An 18,562-nucleotide genomic window follows, 5' to 3' on the forward strand; every position below is an offset into this window, starting at 1 on the left:
CTGTTATATTGTAGGAACTTTTGTAAGCAATGCTACTCATTTCTTGTCCTAAATGTGTGTCTAGGTTTTAGACATAGCCTTAAGTATTTGTTGAACTAGGTTTGTGTGTATATATATACACGAACACACACATTACATAATGCGTATCTAAAATACGTATAAAATACAATACAAACATATGTTAAATATGTGTATAAAATATGATATAAACAATTCCAGTAGTTTCTGAAAGATGAGTAGGTTAATGGAAATTGGATGCAATCTCAATACAAAATAGAATGACTTCTGGAAATTCAGATTCACAAAAAAGCAACCTATTGTTATGCTGTCTTAAAGAGGGCACTTTTAAAGAGCAACAGGGTTAATATTGATGTTAAAGCACTTTTTTTGTCTGCTTTCTGATTGGGTCCTTTGCTACAGGTGAACAGGAAATGCAGTGCCTTAAAGCTGTGGGAGGACTTTTATCTGCTTATTACTAAAGGCTCTAACACATTTTTCTGTACAAAATCATAACCCATCCCAAGAAACAGGAGGTTTTCCCATGGACTTTCTTAGAAAAAAATATATCAAAAAAACAGAAGGCAAATTCTGCTCTGTAAAATTTCCTTTCTGTTGGAGCTTAGTTTAAAGCTTCTTTTAGTTTTAATCTGAATTATTAATGCGTTTCATCATAAAGTAATTATATTTGTATATCCATATTAAATTTAAGCCGTGCAGCCAAAATAGTAAGGGGCGACCACATACTTAACAGCTGGGCAGGCGGATAATGCAAGGGAAGCAAAATGAGGAGAAAGGACTTGATGTACCAGTTCACCACACTGTCAAAAGAGAGATGTCCTGCTCCAGCGCCCCATGTCAGCTTCTTCTCTCCCTGCCTCGGTGTACTTTACTGCTTACTTTGTGGCAGCTGTAATGCTCATTCCTTCTCTGTTTGTAACTAAGGATTTGGTGAGGAATAGGGTGTTGCTGATAGTGAGTTAAATGGCCTTGCTGAGGCATCAAGTAAGCACCAGGGCTGTTAGGAAGGAGATGGCATGGTGATGCAGCCAGATAAAATTGCTGAGGGAAGAAATCAGGGAGACATGCAGGGGAGGGCATGGGGGGAGACAAGATTTCCCTTTCTTGTACAATACATAGTAAAATATTCTAGATTCTCTCATATAAAACCTTAACTTCACTGTCACATAAGAAGTTTTGTAGAAGTTAATTATGTTTAGCAAGTTGATGCAAAGGGTGCTTAAATCTATCGGAGTTAGGCAACTGAAGATTTTCTCATGCATAACACCCAATCCTAAAGGCTGTATTTAGTTCTGAAGTAAATTTTCCCCTGGCTTCAATTTTCTGGCAAGTTTTCAAGAATAAGTAGAAATCTTATCCAAGTGTCAGATTTGGTAAATAGCCAATATTTTATAGAAATATGCATGTAGAAAACTGGGGAAAGAGACCAGAAAAAAGCGCAGCTGGTAGCTACATCTCTAAAAAGTACCTCTCTACTGAAAGGTGAAGTGGTCTTGTATGTGGTGTTTTCTCATTTGGAAAACTCTGCATGTGTATACTTCTAGTGATTCATTCAGTTTTCACTTAGGTTTTAATTGGCTGCCTTTAAAAAGAAGAACAGAAAGTCTGCAGGCTGTGATCCTTACATTCCCAAGGTGTGTCCTTTTATCTTCACAGAGAGGTTTTGCACTATCATGCCAGCTCCTGGAGCTTTTCTTGGCCTTTTAACAGCCTAATCTAAGTTACAGTTCATTTACCAAGATTCCTGCTTCTCAGCTAATAAACAATTTTAATTTTGTCTTATTGTTCCGTAGGCACACTTCTTTACAGCATGTTACTAGAATTTTTGGTATCAACATTGATTCCCTCCTGACCTTTACGCAGCACTCTTTGCTTGTCACACTAGTGTTCTTCAAAGCAATTAATATATTTTAACCAAAGTTTTGGGAGATAAACTGACGTTATTTCAGTTTTACAGGGGCAAAACTGAGGCATGTAGAAACAACAATCAAAAGAATTACTAATTCTGGTAACACAGTTTGACACCACTATGGTTTATTTTTTCAGAGTATCTAGTATTACAATACCACTGCATTATACAATAGCACATTCAAAGCACAGTTTCCATTGATTTCAATTACTCCTGTCATGCATGAAGAACACACATTTACTGATCACTAACAAAAAATTTGCTTTGAGTGGCTTGCCATTGCATAAGAACTTTGTAAGTCAGTGATAACATCTAATTCCTTAGGGCAGGTTTCAACTGCCTTAGACAAGAAATCATCCATTCTGTTTCTAGTAATGTTTAATTCTTTTAACTACAGAGTTTAGCCCATATAATGTAATGAATAAGGTTGTGTCAAAAAGATCTGAAGTGGGAGATGCCAAACATTATAGGAAAGCTTTATGAGAAAGCAACCCAGGCATCATTAAAGCAGTTGTTTTATGCATGTATTTTAGGTAGGGAATCTGATCTGAATAGACTTACAAGGTTCTGGAGTAATTTCTGGAAATATCTGGCTGAAATCTGACTCGCTAAAAGTACATACAGTGACAATCATAGCAGCTGGAATCTAAGTGCCAACATTGCACCACGTGAATTTTCACTGTCACTCCACACTGGGAATACACCTGCACCCTTTTGCCTTCTGCAGCAGCAAATGAAAGACTTCTATGATAATTCAAGCACAGAGCAGTTCCAAACTGTGCAGCTTGATAGGGTTTCTAAAAGACGTGAATTTCTTTTTCTTTCAGTTCTCATCATCCACTCTCATTCCCACCTGCAGTTCTGTTTTTCTCTGCTCATCAGGATACTTCTAGGTCTTACAATGACTTCTACTTTAGTTATGCTTATGGAGAACTTACAACTTCAAGTTCTTGTTTTGATGTTGAGGGATATTTTTCAGCAAGTAACAGTCAGCTGGATCTGTGCCTTGTGTACCAAGTTTTATCACCTTGGCTGCTACCTATAGACTCTCTTGTGAGAACTGTTCATTGTTGACAAAACTGATGTTGGTGGTGGTTTGGAACAGCCTGTAGATTTTTTGTCTTTGGCTTTTGTATAATTGGTTTTCTGCCTGCATACCGAAACTATAAAAATCTATATATTTCAAGCAATCACAAACAGAATGGGAGGAAATGTTTCTATCCAAAACTTGATTCACAAAGGACACTTGGGTTAAACATTTATTTTTATCTGGCTATTTATAGTGACTAAATGTTATATGAATGTGTCTTGCAGGAGCTGTTTATAGACTAATGGTTGAATCCAGTCCTGATGGAAATGTGTGGAACTCTGCTGGCCACATTCAGTTATAACAGGTCTGGAACTGGGCCATTCAACTCAGTAGATTAGTGCAGGATGCAAATTGGTGTGGAATTTGATTCACTGTGATTATTAGGTGTGTGAATATGAAGAAAATAGGGTCTTGTGGAAAAAATATTAACAGCTAAAATTCAAAAGCAGTATTTCCAATGGGCATTCCTCCAGTAGGTGTTCTATGAAGCGTTAATAATAAGCAATTAATTTTGTGAATGCAGCACGTGCACTTCTTTTTTTTATTAGGGTTTCGGATGTTTGTGAAAAAAGGCTCCTTTAAGCTCTTTACAAGACAGTGAATATTCTGTCTGCTTTTTAAGTCTTGTTTTTTTCTCTTCCTGGAAATTTGAAGGAGGACAGACTTCTGAGTTTACTGCGTATACAGATGATTTGGACCAGCCCTGCCTCTGATACACATTATAGAACCAGATTATACTATTTCAACACCCTATTATAATACAAAACAGAACATTTTTGTCAGGCACAAAGTATATGTGTATCAAATGTGTTTATATGTACATGCATTTCTTGAGACCTGAAGCCTCATTTCTCCATTGTTTCCAAATCGTAGAATAGTCTTTCATTTATTCTATCTGCATGCTCATGCACCTGTTGTAAGTTGGATTGATCTTTGGCTAAGAAGGAGTGTTTCGAGGACATGACAGAAATTTGTGAGCAAATGACTGAGCAACTTTTATTCTTGCTTTTGATTGAGCATGAATAAAAGGATATAACTCTGATGTTATATTTAAATGAATGCCTACACAGTCAGTACCTTATAACTAGGATCATAATCTGTCCAATGATATCCAAGGATTTTTTAAAAATGATTACTACACCATTTTTAATGAAAGAACATAGAACATCTGTACAGATAAATATTAATGTTTTTGGTTTTGCTGCATTTTTAAATAAAATTGTCAACAGCTGTGATGTAAAATTGGTAATTTCCTGTTAGTTAACATTCAAGTTTCCCATAATAAGATTTGTTTTCCTAGCAAACTGATTCCTTGGTACCCTAAGATAAAACTTCTAAATAAATTCAATGAAATGCCCATATTTCCATTTTTAATTGTTGAAGTCAGAAAGGGAGCAAAACTACATAATTGCAAGGGGTTTGGATTTCAATTTAAAGAGAAAACTGTCATCTTAAATAAGTCCAATACCTCCTGGGAGCTAAGATCATTTCCAAAAGATAATAACTTTGAACAACAACAAAAACAACAACAACAAAAAACCAACACAACCTTAAGTGATGTATATTTATAAACAGGAAAATCATTTTCAATTGAAGAGTGGTCTCTAGAGATCACTAGACTTCCACAGTAAAACAATTCTCAGCTTGAATCCAATCCAATTTCATTGCTTTCTACTGTCCTAGCATTGTACCCTTATCAGTTGAGATGCTAATTATTTCCCCTTTGACCATATCATCTGATTCTGATGATATCAAAGCAAACTTAAGTGATTAACCATACAATTATTGGACAATTGACGTCATCCAGTGGCAAGGTTCACTTTTGCCTCCTGTTCACTTATAATGCTATTGTTAAAGTACAGTATAAGTCCTTTTGTATTGTGACTTTAAACAGTATCTTTTCTATAAATGCTGTGCACGCTTATTCCTTTCAGGAAGCAAAGGAGAAAAAAACACTTCATGTTATGAATGTGGCTTTTTACACTCTGACTTAACCTTTAGCAAATGAAAAATACAAGGTCAGATGGTAGTTATGTCAGAAAATATTCACCTGGATTGCTGTATTGATTTTTTTAAAAGGGAAAGCCAATAGCATATACTTACAAAATGCATTCATTAGCCCTAATGGCATGTTTCTAACACAAGTGCTCTAGCAGTCTTTTTCCCCCTCTTGCTTTTTTTTTTTTTTAATGGTTACAACACAACATTTACTGAGAAGCAAACTGTTCCTTTTTGTTTTTGTTGTTGGTGTTGTTATGTAAATTATAAATTTGGTGTTACACGAAGAGGTAATATTTATCTTACACTTCTATTGCTTTTCTGTGAAAAAAAATGCAAACAAAAAATGAGAGAATGGGAAGCTTTAACTAATTACTCATTCACTCTTAATAGATTCATGTGTTTGAGAAAAAAAGGAGCACCTTTGTGGACCAACAAAGTAGGTCAGATTCTCATTTTAGACTTACACCCATTAAAATCATGCTGGACAGTGTAAGGAAAACCTAAGCAAAGAACAGTTTAAATTTATATTCACCTTTGAAATCTTTAGATTGACAGAGTAGTGAAGTCTGTAGGTACACCTAGTGACCAGCAAAAGCCAATAGTAAATGCCTACGAACACATTTTGAGCAGAGGTAAAACCATATATATACACAAAGTTATCTCTGTTGTAGTGTAGACACTGAGATCTTACAAAAGTTGGAATTATAGTAGAACCTGATGGGAAGCCCTTAAAAACAATAGTGTCTTTTCTTCGATTTTGAAGGGCTTTAGGTCAGCAACAACTTCAGTTTTTTGTCTTGTTCAAATCACAGTATCATCATCAGCCAAATGCTTTCCTAGCATTGATAAAACATTGTTTCAACACTGATTTGTAGGAGAAAGAAACCACTTGCTGAATCATTGAGACCACTTCCTGAACATTTTAATTTTACGGGAAAAAGAAAATAGTCATAGGATATTGAAAACAATAGGCTCAGCAGCTTTTTGCTGGGGGAAGTCTGACAATAATGGACTTTGATTTAAATACTGTTATGCAAAAGTAATTTATCTTTCTTTAGGAAATCTAAGAAAACAAGGAAAATGCTACTGAAGTTTCATCTACTATTTTACCCATTGTGCTCTATAAAGTCAGATTTATGATGTGAGTGATAATATCAGATATATAACTGTGAATCTGAAAAGTGCTCTTCCTGAATATTGCCTTAAAATATTGAATATATATATATATTTCTGAAAAAAGAAAACAACAAGAACCAGAAACAAGTTAATGCTAAGTTTTTTAAAAATTATTATTATTATTTTTTATTTTTTTTTACCCCACTTGAGGTTTATTCTCTAGAAAATGTAAAATAGATTAATGGAAGAAATCCAGAACTATGTTATACCTATATCAGTTTTTTCAAGAACACTTGTCTTATTTCAGATGATAGAAATTGGCTATAAGTATTTAAAATTGTGAATTATTTTACCACTGAATGTTATATGTTATGTATTTGTGAGGAAAAAGGTAATATGGAAATGTCTGTATCAGGATCTGTTTCTGTGAATATAAATCAATTAGGTTATACAGAGTCTTATATTATGAAATATAGCTGGTCAGCTACAGCAGGCACTGACTGAAGCAGTTTCCTTGGCTTTCAAAAATCAGTGAAGAGTAAAGAAAAGGGCTTAGTATTGATAAGTATTATCAAGTTGTGTTTGTTTCTTTGTTCGTTTTGAGAATTGAGGTTCCAGAATTGGCATACTCAAATCTTGATACTTATATCTAACTTTGACTTAATTATTCATTTTCATATGTCCAATAATCTCTAAGAACATGAAAATTTTTCATGTAATGTCCTTGCCTATCTGTGGTGCTAAGTATAACTTAAAGTTTGCCATTTATGTTACTAAAAATGAAGTTCCTTAGCAAAACAATTGCATGATATTGAGACTGGGCTATAAATTAAATGCTGATAAAAGGAAAGCAAATAGCATAGGAAGCAAACATTTCCAGCTTTATATATGCAGGAATGATTTTTGAAATGATTGTTATTTTTCAGGAGAGAAATAACTCCACCATACTAGAGTTATGATAGCTAGTTTTGAGAGGGTGTCTGTTGAGTGCTGGGTAATGGTCAAACTAAATAAAATATTAGGAATTATTAGGAAAGGAATAGGAATCAACCATTGTTAAAAACATCATGCAGCTATATCTTCAATACTATTTGCATTTCTGATCCCTTCATTTAAAATTAAAATAGTAGAACTAGAAAAGCTGTAGAATAAGACAAGAATGACAATAAAAAAAAGAACTAAATAAATTGGGATTCTTCAGCTAAGGAAATAGACAATGAAGGGAAATAAGATAGAGGCCTGTAAAATCTTAAGTGGCACAAAGAAAATGAATAGAAGTTGATTGCTTCTTCTAGTACAAAAGTGAGGGGATATACACTTAAGGTATAGGGAGACAGGCTTAAAACAGTAGTAGTTTTTCATACAGTTTAATTTGGCTGTGAAAATTTTTGCCACTAGACATTGTGGATGCTAAAAGTTTACCTTGGTTTAAACGGCAATTAGATAAATATGTCAAAGAAAAAATCCATCAAGAGCTATTGAGCACAAATAATACCTGTAGTTCAGGAAGTCTCTCCTACAAATTGGTAGGAGGTAGAAGAGCATACAGGGAAGTATTGCTATATAATTGCTCTGTTTTTATACTCTTCTTACAAGGGAACTTTTTTTTTTTTTTTTTTTCCTGGAAACAGGATACCAAGCTGCCTTTGTTTTGACCTGTCATGTCTATTCTTATGATCTGCCCTGAAAATAGCAAGCATTTCTATTGAATATTTTCCACTGAAACTCAAAAATCAACATCTTACATTTGGGATAACACTTGGTTCATAGAGATATCCCAGTTCTAAATATTTTCAGCCAAGTGCTTTTGTGGCCTGTAATCAAATGTATGTGTATGCTTACATGTATATAAATCTATGGGTATGTTTACACACATATCTTTGTGTGTATGCACACAAACACACCTACAACATTATTGCCATTGTCTTTACCTAAGATTGTATGGTCTTAAAAGTTTGTGATCCTTTAACACTGTTCATAAAGATGCGCTTGAAATCAAAATTTGAGTAGCGCAGTTGACTTCAGGTAAGCTTTCGTATTTTGCTGAAACAGGGCATGAAAGTGTATGGTGAGTATTATTATTACTAAAGGTAAACTGACCCACTGTTAGTCAACATTTCCATATCTTCTTAATGATTAATTCTTTTTCTTAGAAATAAATAGATATCCAATCAATTTTCAGAGAATTAGATAATAATGTGATGCATGAATGAATGTGTATGCAGCTGTATGTTTTCTGATAACTGTGTCACTGCATAGCATAATCTGATCTGCTGGTGAATCAAAGCTGGTCGATACAGTAGAAAGACTTTCAAATGAACTCGCCAGTCCTGAAAGTCCTCATTCACATGCCTACTCTATGTTTGTACAAGACAAGGGCATACCATCATATTCATTCAGTCTGTCTGTGCAAATCATGCAACTTTTATTCCACCTGTAATCGAAATCCATAATTTCACTGTCGAGCCCATAACGTCTTTTTAGAGGATATAGCCACACAGTAGACTAAAATAGTTGCACTTTATACAGAGAGAAACAAAAGAAGATACTAAACCTTTTTTGGAGCAATGAAACAGATGTTGGCTGTATCCAGCACTAGAATCCCCAGGGAAAAAAAGTATTCTCTCAAGTAAGTGTGCATCTGCCTGCTGCTTCTGCTGCTATGATGGATAGTTACAGGAAATAAACTGACTCAGCAATGGTACTTAGAATCTCTCTCCCTTCTCTACTCATGCTACTTCCTTCTATTCAGAATTAGTAGATAGATACTCTGATTAAAACCTACTGTCTAGATACAAACTATAACACTGATTAAATGGATCATTTTGCCAAGGGAGATGTAGCTGAATTGCCCATTTTTCATTCAAATGTTCAAGCTTAGAGAAGTAGCTTCCAGCTCTAAATATATTGAATCACCATTAACGCAATGAAGAGGGTAGGTACTCAGATACACACTTCTTATTAGATGAATGGAGTTGCTTGTCTGATGATATGAACAATTAAATGGTGCTGTTTATTTAGATTCTTTTAAAATGAATTTGATATAATTCCACATGACAAGGTGTTGATTAAACACAACAAGAATTCAAGGTGCCCTCTTAAAGTATTTGTATAGTTTTATTAAGGTTCCACTATGCAAAAGCTGTGAATATGTAATTGGATAAAAAAAAAAAGACAGAGAGACTTGCAAGAAAATAGTTACTACTCATTCACAGTTGAATAGATGCCACATCCCATAGGAATCAGTGATTGAACCATGTTCATTCCACTCTGTAAAACGATTACGGCATAAAAGTAAAGCAGAAATCTTTAAGAACAAAATAAAATGTACACACAATTTAAAATCACAGAGTTTTGCTCTGTGGAATACATTTTACATAGGAAGGAATTGCTTTGGAAAGGTAATGAAACATCTAAAGTTTTATTTGTACTTCTGTTTATTTCAGATAGTATTCATTCTGGGTTTCCTTAATACATAACAATTTATAATGTATTAAAAGAGGATTAAATGGATATATTTGTGTTTATTAGTCATGAGGTTTTAATGTAGCTCTCCAGATTTATAACAGCTTTAAAATGGATTCATAGGGGTTTAAGGCCAGAAGATATGGTTATCATTATCTAGTTTGACCATAGACCATTTCCCCTGGTGATTCCTCTTTGACTTTGATGACTTGTGGCTGAACTACAGTAAATTTTATAGAAAGATAGTAGTAACAATGTGAATTAACTGCACATTTTGTATTTAGTACGATAATCTTAAAGCACCTTACGTGTCTTTCCCATGCCTGAATATTTTCATAGTTTCTATTGCTGAATATATGAATGCATATGAGGGCTCAAAGTTTACTTCATAATTAGTTGTTTTGCCTATTTATGGGTGTTGCTATTCTTAGCACAGAGTAGTAAATTACTTGCCCAAACAGAAACAAATCTATGACTAAGTTAGTAACAAAACCCTTATGTATGTTGATTCTGGTCCCACCCAGTCACTCTCCTCAAAATACTGCCTCGATCAAAGTATTTAAATAGGTGGTGTATTTTCCAGTAGTTTATATGAAATCGAATGAATGGGCAAACTACCTGAAAGGAAATCTATCTTAAAATAGCATAATATGAAAAAATAAACATGCCTTCCTCATGTTAAAAAGGATATGGTATAAACACCTTTGCACTTTTAGGGTTAACAAAGAAAGCAAAGAATGTCAAAGCCAAACAGAACTGAACTTACTTCTTGTTGATAATTGCGTGGCAGACACTTATCCAGCAGGCTTACACTTTTGGTGGTTTTGTGCTAAGGATATTAAATAAGAGATCTTAGAAATTAGGGCAGTTTTCATTGTCAAAGATATAGGAAATGAGGAAAATGGAATTTCATTTGGCAAGATTTTGGTAGGAAAACATTCCATTAAGATTATAATGTTCAGGCTATTGAAATCCTACTTGTAGTGAAGAAAAGATATAACAACTGTTGAAAGTAGTATTCCCTTCAAGGATGAAGTTTATTTTAAAAAAGAATCACAGCCATGAGAACATGTTATTTCTCTTTATGTAACTGAGAAGTAACATTTTGCGTGGCATTGGAACCAACAAGTGGCAGCATTGTGTTATGCTTGAATTTGATTTTTTACTTGAGTCAATGTTAAAAGTTTTTTTTTTTTTGCCATTTTTATCACGTGTATCAAAAAAAAAAATCTGACATTAGTATTCCTAGTAATATCTAATGCGATCAGTTTCATATGTAACTTTCTATTAACATGAAACACAAACGAATGCACTTTGTTTAATGAATGGAGTTCCCAGAAGTGCAGAGATACTTGAAAGTAACTGTGTTGACAAACAGCTTTGGACTTGTTTTTTTTTTTGTTTTGTTTGTTTTTTGTTTTTTTTTTGACACTGTTTTTGGCCTCTTAAGAATGTCAGAAGCTAAAGATAAGTTCCATTCAAGTCAGGAGGAGAACATTAACATATGTGTTGGAGTCATATTGTACTCTTAAGACTGGCTTAAAGATAAGGAACCTACCTCTACATGTGATTGAGTCTTCCTTCTGAAGTTCAGGCCTGTATGCCTTGACCTGAAAGATAAAGACTGCAGTCTCAAATCTTTTTCAGGTGTATGTCCACATGTTCTTGTGCAAAGGATTTACAGAACAATGTCTCTGCACAGAATTGTTACATTAACTTAGTAGGGAAAGCCCTATACTAAATGACCATTACTAGTTAAAGAGTAATCCACAACACTGAGGAGACAGAATGTTACTTGCATCTTAAAAAATTTGCCATTTCTGCCTCACTAAGAAATCATTAAATGTTGTGATCCAATAGAATTAATTTCTTTCCCCTCTGCTACAACCAGTGAAAAGGGAAGCTTCCCTCAGTAATGCTTTTTGTATCGCCTCCTGATCTTAGCACTGTAGTTGCATACTGGGCTGTGAGATGTTTCTTTTATTTATTGCTTGAAGCAATTGCAAAACGGTATTTCCTTCTGTGGTAATTTCAAGTGAATAAATACAGAGATAGTTTTCCACTAGTATGAAAGGGAAGGAGATGCTTGGTTTAATTGTTTTCACAATATTGTATTCTGGTGTTTTGGCTGATCATAATGATTGTCATTTGGTTTCTTTTGACTAGGCAGCTAATTAACTAAACTTCCCCAAAATGGAAATTTAGTTAATTAAATATTTATTGGCATGTGAGTTACACGTGAAACTCAGCTCAATCCAAAGGTAAACCTTCAAACTGTGACTGCTTCAGGTTTTAGCTGTAAACTCAGAAACAGGGTTTAGGACACAGTGTGTGCTAATCCCACTCTGATTGGAAGTTGTAAATTTTCATTTCAGCACCACTGGGTCAGTTCGAGTTCAGTTATGTTGCAGAATGAAGCAGTTTACATGTTAAATTACCATTGCATGCTAACTCATTCTTTCAGTACTGTAGAACTGATTACCAGATGTCATTTGTGGAGGTAGAATCTCATCGAATATGAGAGTACTGTTCTACTAAAAAGATACAAATACCATTTGGGGAACTATTTGAGATACTAAATTGAGATGCCTTTAATTATAAATATATTTATTTTTAAGAATTTTATTATTTTTTAATTTTTATAATGAGCAATAAAATAAAAATGAATAGGCCACTTTATGAATGTGTGTCTGTTTTCACCTAATAAATGGCATGCATCACATTGAAATTCCTGGTAATATTTTAGATATTGAAAATGAGAGATGAAGAATTTTCAGTCAATACCTGTGGTGTCCTGCAGTGTTTGAACATATGCAGCAAACAGCTCTATGTTATGTGTAATTAGAGCATGTTTTGTCATGCCAGTATTGTTTCAGAGTCCTACTCCACTTAAAACAATGAGTTGTTTTTTTCTTTAGAATAACAATGTAGTCATTCTGCCTCTTTGTTGCCTGGAAGAGGGGCTAATTTTTCACTCTTGCTTAAGAGCCACCTTATAATTCCCAGATTCCACAGATTCTTTGCTATTCAGACCAAGGCAGAAGTTAGGAGGAAGCATGACAGACACATTTGTAGCAATCTGATTCTGAGCTGGGAAGAAAGCTAACAACACTGCCCCTTTCTCGGGACTGACTGAGAAAGGAGCAGAATCTAGTTTTAAAACGACTCTGTTAGGTCTTGACCAAGAAGGAAACTAGAAGTAAACTATTGGTTTTGCTCTCTGTTAAGTTTAGGTCTCTACTTCACCATGGAGCTTCTCTGCTGTTTCATTTCGAGATACTTTTTAAGAGAGAATTTGAAATTCAAAAGCCCCCCAGGTTACTTATGTGTAACAGAAACTGGATTTTAACTGATGTTTATTGTTTCAAAAGAGTGTCTATTAGATTTGTTCCCAAAATACTATTTGAATTTTAGTGAAATGATCTGTAGCAAATTTAAAAATTCATGCAAGAAAGACAAATCACTTTCTCAGACAAAAAAAAATGCATCAGTGGTGATGCATCATTGTCTTTTATTCCTTCATCATCATATCTTGTTACAACAATATGCAAAGTTGTACAATACACAGAGGGTTTAGCAAAGTTTATTCTTTAGCGGTTTATGACTATTGATCTTCTTATACATGATTCTGCAGAAGAAATATCTTGCCTACCTCCAATGTTATTTACGTCATGTCTTAGTAACAGGATCTGTTTCACATGTAAGTAGGAACTTAAGGCTGAGCTCAAAGGTGGTAATCAGTAGTATGAAGACCATCTGGAGGCCAGTAACTAGCGGTATACCCCAGGGGTCAGTCCTGGGTCCAATACACTTGAACATCTTCGTTAATGATCTCAATGATGGGGCAGAGAGTATGTCAGCAAGGTTGCTGATGACACAAAACTGTGAGGAGTGGCTGGTACACTAGAGGGTTGTGCTGCCATCCAGAGGCAACTTGACAGACCAGAGAAATGGGCTGACAAGAGCATCATGAAGTTGAGCAGAAGTGCAGAGACTTGCACCAATGGAGGAATAACCTCAATTCACCAGTGTGTGCTGGGGACAACCAGCTAGAAAACAGCTTTGCAGAGAGGGACCTAGGGGTCCTGGTGGCCACCCAGTTGACGATGTCCTAGTGATATCCATGATATCCTAGTGGTATCCTGGGCTGCATTAGGTGTGTCACCTGCAGGACGAGGGAGATGATCCTACCCCCTCTACTCAGCACTGGTGAGATCAAATCTGGAGTGCTGTGTCCAGTTCTGGCCCCCCCAGTAAAAGAGACATGTGGAGCTACTAAGAGAGTCTAGTGATGGGCCACTAAGATGACTGTGGGACCAGAGCACTGTCATTTGAGGGAAGGCTGAGGGAGCTGGGACTGTTTAGCATAGAGAAGAGGATGCTTAGAGGGGATTTCAGCAAGATATATAGAAATATCTGAAGGGGGAGTGTAAAGAAGAAGAAGCCAGGCTCTTTTCAGTGGTGTCCAATGACAGAAAAAGAGGCAGTGAGCATAAACAGGAGCCCAAGACACAGGAGCTTCTCTCTGAGTATGTGGGTGACTGAGCACTGGCACAGGTTGCCCAGTGGGGTTATAGAGTCTCCCTCCCTGGAGATACTCAAAAGCCTGGACATGGGCCTGGGCAAACTGCCCTCAGTGACACTGCTTGAGCAGCGGGTTGAACAAAATGATCTCCAGAGGTCCCTTCTAATCTCAACCATTCTGTGAAGTCAGTACCTGTTAAAATTATTCAATTAAAGTGACTACATAAATAAAACATAAGCCCTCACTGCCAAAAATGGTGTGTAACTAATAATTATTTGTTGTGTTGCTTCCATGTGTTTTGGCAGAACAGTGTGACATGAAAAGTTGAGTTCTAACTTCTCATTAACCTTACTTTCTCGTTTGTCTTTTTTTATTTTTTTTCTCTTAAACTGTCATGACACTGCCTAGTAGCAACAGAAAAGACAACAGACCTAAACATTGTACCTCAATACAATTTCAGAAGTGTGATAGCAGTTGCCATCAGTTGAGAATTTGGCACTAAGAGCATCAGGAAATGTTTTTAGCAAGATAAATATTTACATAGCAATCTCCATTACTACAAACTATAAATAATGCCAGCCTAAAAACATGTGTACCCTTGGTCTGTTTCATGACTATGGTTAAACCTCTGTTTACCACTGTTTGAACTGTTTGAAGACAGCTAGCCACACCCACTCTCATTAAGAAAGAAATACAGAGAAAAAAGAAGTTTCCAACTTTTTTTTTTTTTTAATTCTGTCATATTTGGAAGCTGGCAGAGGAAATCTTTCACATGTACAGAAGAAGCTATACTTACACGCAGAGAACTTCATAAATATCACCCTTCTTATTTTAATTCTGCCTGTCTTGTTCTTGGTTCGGGGAACCTGGAGGTCAGATGCTGCAGGGAGGATAGACTTCCTGGCAGTAATCCAACTTTGTAAAAAAGAAAAATGCTTTGCAGAGAATGATGAAGATCTGGCTTTCCAAAGTTTGAAATAATTTTATCAATTTACAACCAAAGCATAACCAGTGATCGTTACCATATACATCTATTATAGCAAATGAAATATATTATAGTAGGCAGCTGAAATATACTTATTCTAAAGAGTAAGAATTCACTGAATAACTGAAAGAACAAGAAGTCTGTGGTCCCAAGGAGGAACATGTAGGCAGGTAGGTGCTGCTAGATATTAGCTGACTCATTGATATGAAGGCCACTAAGAGATCACCTTTAGTAACTTGTCTTGCTTTATGAAGATCTATCCTTTTATTAGAGTGAGTCATACTTCTGAGGACAAGAGGTCACTGTGGAACTGGTACCACAGTGCTGAGAGGTGGCAGAAGCAAAAATATACTAGTCATGATGGTTAGATATGACTAAATTTTTCCTTTTTTTTGTGACTACTACCTTAGGTATTCAGGAAAAATATTTGCTTTACCTATGGCCCATGAAATCATCTGAAGAACTTTTGCATTAAATTAAAATAGAGACCACATCAACTTATGCAAACCAAAGCAGATTGAACAGTTTCATTATTTTGAGGTATCTGCCATTTATATTAGGAAAAGTTATGAATTTACAACTATTGCATGCAAGTTCTTCTCAGATATCTTCTCTTTCGCATTTATGGGCTTAGATGGAAATCTGTAATATTAATCTAGTTCAATACACTTTCAATTGTATATTGTTAAAATAATAAGCAAGCAAGAATATTGTAATGACTAATTCCATAATCAAACAACTCATAACAGGCTACAAATAAATCTGTTAACCTTCAAATCCATACAGAAAGATGTTAAAACAAATTATATAGTTGATGTAAAAAAGTTATTTTCTTTTTTGCCTGTGTCAGAACTTTGAAGGAGCAATTTTTTTCCTTTAATCTAAGACCCTAAAAAGACCCTCTACTTAGTGTTTTAACAGTGGTCTTTATGTAACTGGTGAAGGACACAAATATTGGTTCTGCTCTGAAATCATACTCAAAGACAGATGACAATTTATGTGGTAAAATTGATTTAAGATTCTGGGAAGTGCAGAGAATATATAGGTTTCTTTATGGCCCATAACATGAGTTTTTCTAAATGCAGCTCCCGTTGCATTAGTTACTGTTATTTTCCTTGATCCCTTCCTTGCATAGAACTCACAAAGCCATAGAACAGACTTGTGAAGAGCTTCAATTTGTACAACTTTAAGTAGACTCTTTAAAACTTGTCAGAAGGTACAGATTTAGGAGCCATGATATTGTTCTTCCAAGTCTACGTGTGCATACACAGTCTATATATTCACATGCTGATAGGGGAAGAATGCTTCCATCTCATAAAATAAGCAATGATTATTGTTTTTCAAGTGTGCTGCCAGTTCTCATGCATTGTTTTCTTCAGGAACTTTGGTTGCTCATTTTTGTTGTCCCTAAAATTCAGCGAAAGAATAGATTCACTAGATTGGGATGGCAGTAGGAGTTGCACAGGAAACGGTAGCTTCACTGACTGAAGTTTTTCACTTTTTACTCCTGTAAAGGGCCATTAATAGAATGGCGAGGCAAATGTTTGAAGTATAGTGAGTAAACTGAGAGACCACAAACTTATTTTATGTGTTCGTGACTTCCTGGTCTGGAGGGAGAATTCTCCTCCTTTTTCTGTGAAGACAGACTGTCAACAAGTGTAAGAAAAGTCATGTGGCCCGATCTTTCCATACTACGTAGGCTTCAGATCTCGTCCTACTTGTAGCGTCCTACTTGTAGCTTCCTACCAATCCTGCAAATTCTACTGATGTATCTACCTATCTGGTGCTTTCAAAAATGCATAAATAAGATCAGATTGACCCTCACTATGAAAACTACTCTCTTTTTGATGTATTTGTCATGGGGACTAGTGCTTCAAAAAATAGTCAATGACATCGTTAGTGTCTATATTTTACCTACACAGACTTTTAAATGCATGACATTTACTTCCTGGCAAGAAATGGCAGAAGTAACATGCGGCCCAAATCAGAACAGAATTTATTAACTACTTCAGTGGCTTTTAACCTAGAGATGCAGAACTGCTTTATCTTTATATCAGAATTAATTTGTTTGAAACAGTTCACCTTTTTCTTGTTCTTTTAAACTTTTTCTTCTTTATTGGTCTAGTAGTGTTTGGTTACTATCCTATTTTTTCAAATGATAGACAATCTTTAGTATCTGCTTTTGTCACTGAATGTTGGCAGATTTCAGACACCATGTACAGTTCATATTTCAAAAACTGTAATCGCAAAATAAGAGCAAATTCAAGGAGGATTTCTGCCTTCCTGTCAGCTGCTTTCAGATGAAAATCTAGCATACTTACTGAGTAACCACGTTCTTGGTGTCCCCCAGACACTTATATAAGAAAACAACTTTGAACACTTGTAAAATTTTATATCTATCACATACACTGATTTAGACCATTAGGCCAAACTGCATTTCTGTAACTGTTTTGTGAAAGTAATAGACAGAGTGTCTTACCAAGCTTGGAGGAAACCCAAGAATTTAAAATACCAAAGTACTTTTTAATAATCCTCTTGGGACTTTTTTATCATATGCTATACTCTGTGATCTGCGTTGTTATCGTTCTTCCTACCTTTATGCTCAGAATGGAATATAATCAATAAAAAAACTTAATGCCAAGCTCATTTCTTTCCTGTGTTAGTTAACAGCTCAGCTGTAATTCATTGTGATATCCATCTTCTGTGCTATACCTCTGAAAGTTTCACAAATGCTCTACTCTTCCAGAGCTTTTGTGAAAAGTAAAGCTTAGAGACTCTACTGGAAATTAATAGCAGCTAATGAATTCAGCAAGTTTTCAAATATTCCACATTTATGACTCCTTCAGGATAAAAAAAAAAAAAAAAGAAAAAAAAAGTTATTTACATCATGGACTCAAAGAAGGATTTCTTTCTTATTAACTAAAAGGGCTGCAGACAAACTCCTACTGAATTCAGTGACCACTGAGATTGCCTGGAGAAAAGCTGCACTTGGAATGCTGTAGATGTAGACATTAAAATAATAATAAAAAACAGGCTGTTGCAATAAATAGTTTTCATTAGCACATCAAAGAACTACACTCTTCTTTCCTTGCTTTGAGTCTGACAAACAAGCAAAATGTCAAGAGATCTGCTTTCTGCTTGGCTTGTGTGCATTTTTTTTAGCTCATCTTCATTATTTCCTGCCTATAAAAATTGCCTCATAGGGGTTAATTCATTTTTATAAAAGGAAGTGAGATTTTTGGGTGGAATTCATTGCAGAAGTGAAAGTTATCACTACTGATTTTTGGAATCTTGAAAACAAAATCTTTCTATGTAGATTTTATTCCTACTCTTTGCAAACATAAATTATTTCTATCAGGTACTTTTATGAGCTACAACATGTTTGAAAAAGATCATAAACAATTATGTTGAATAGGCAAAAATTTGCATTTTGGACTGAAGAATTTTAGTTAT

Source organism: Cygnus atratus, chromosome 6 (genome assembly GCF_013377495.2).
Source record: "Cygnus atratus isolate AKBS03 ecotype Queensland, Australia chromosome 6, CAtr_DNAZoo_HiC_assembly, whole genome shotgun sequence".
Taxonomy (NCBI): Eukaryota; Metazoa; Chordata; class Aves; order Anseriformes; family Anatidae; genus Cygnus; species Cygnus atratus.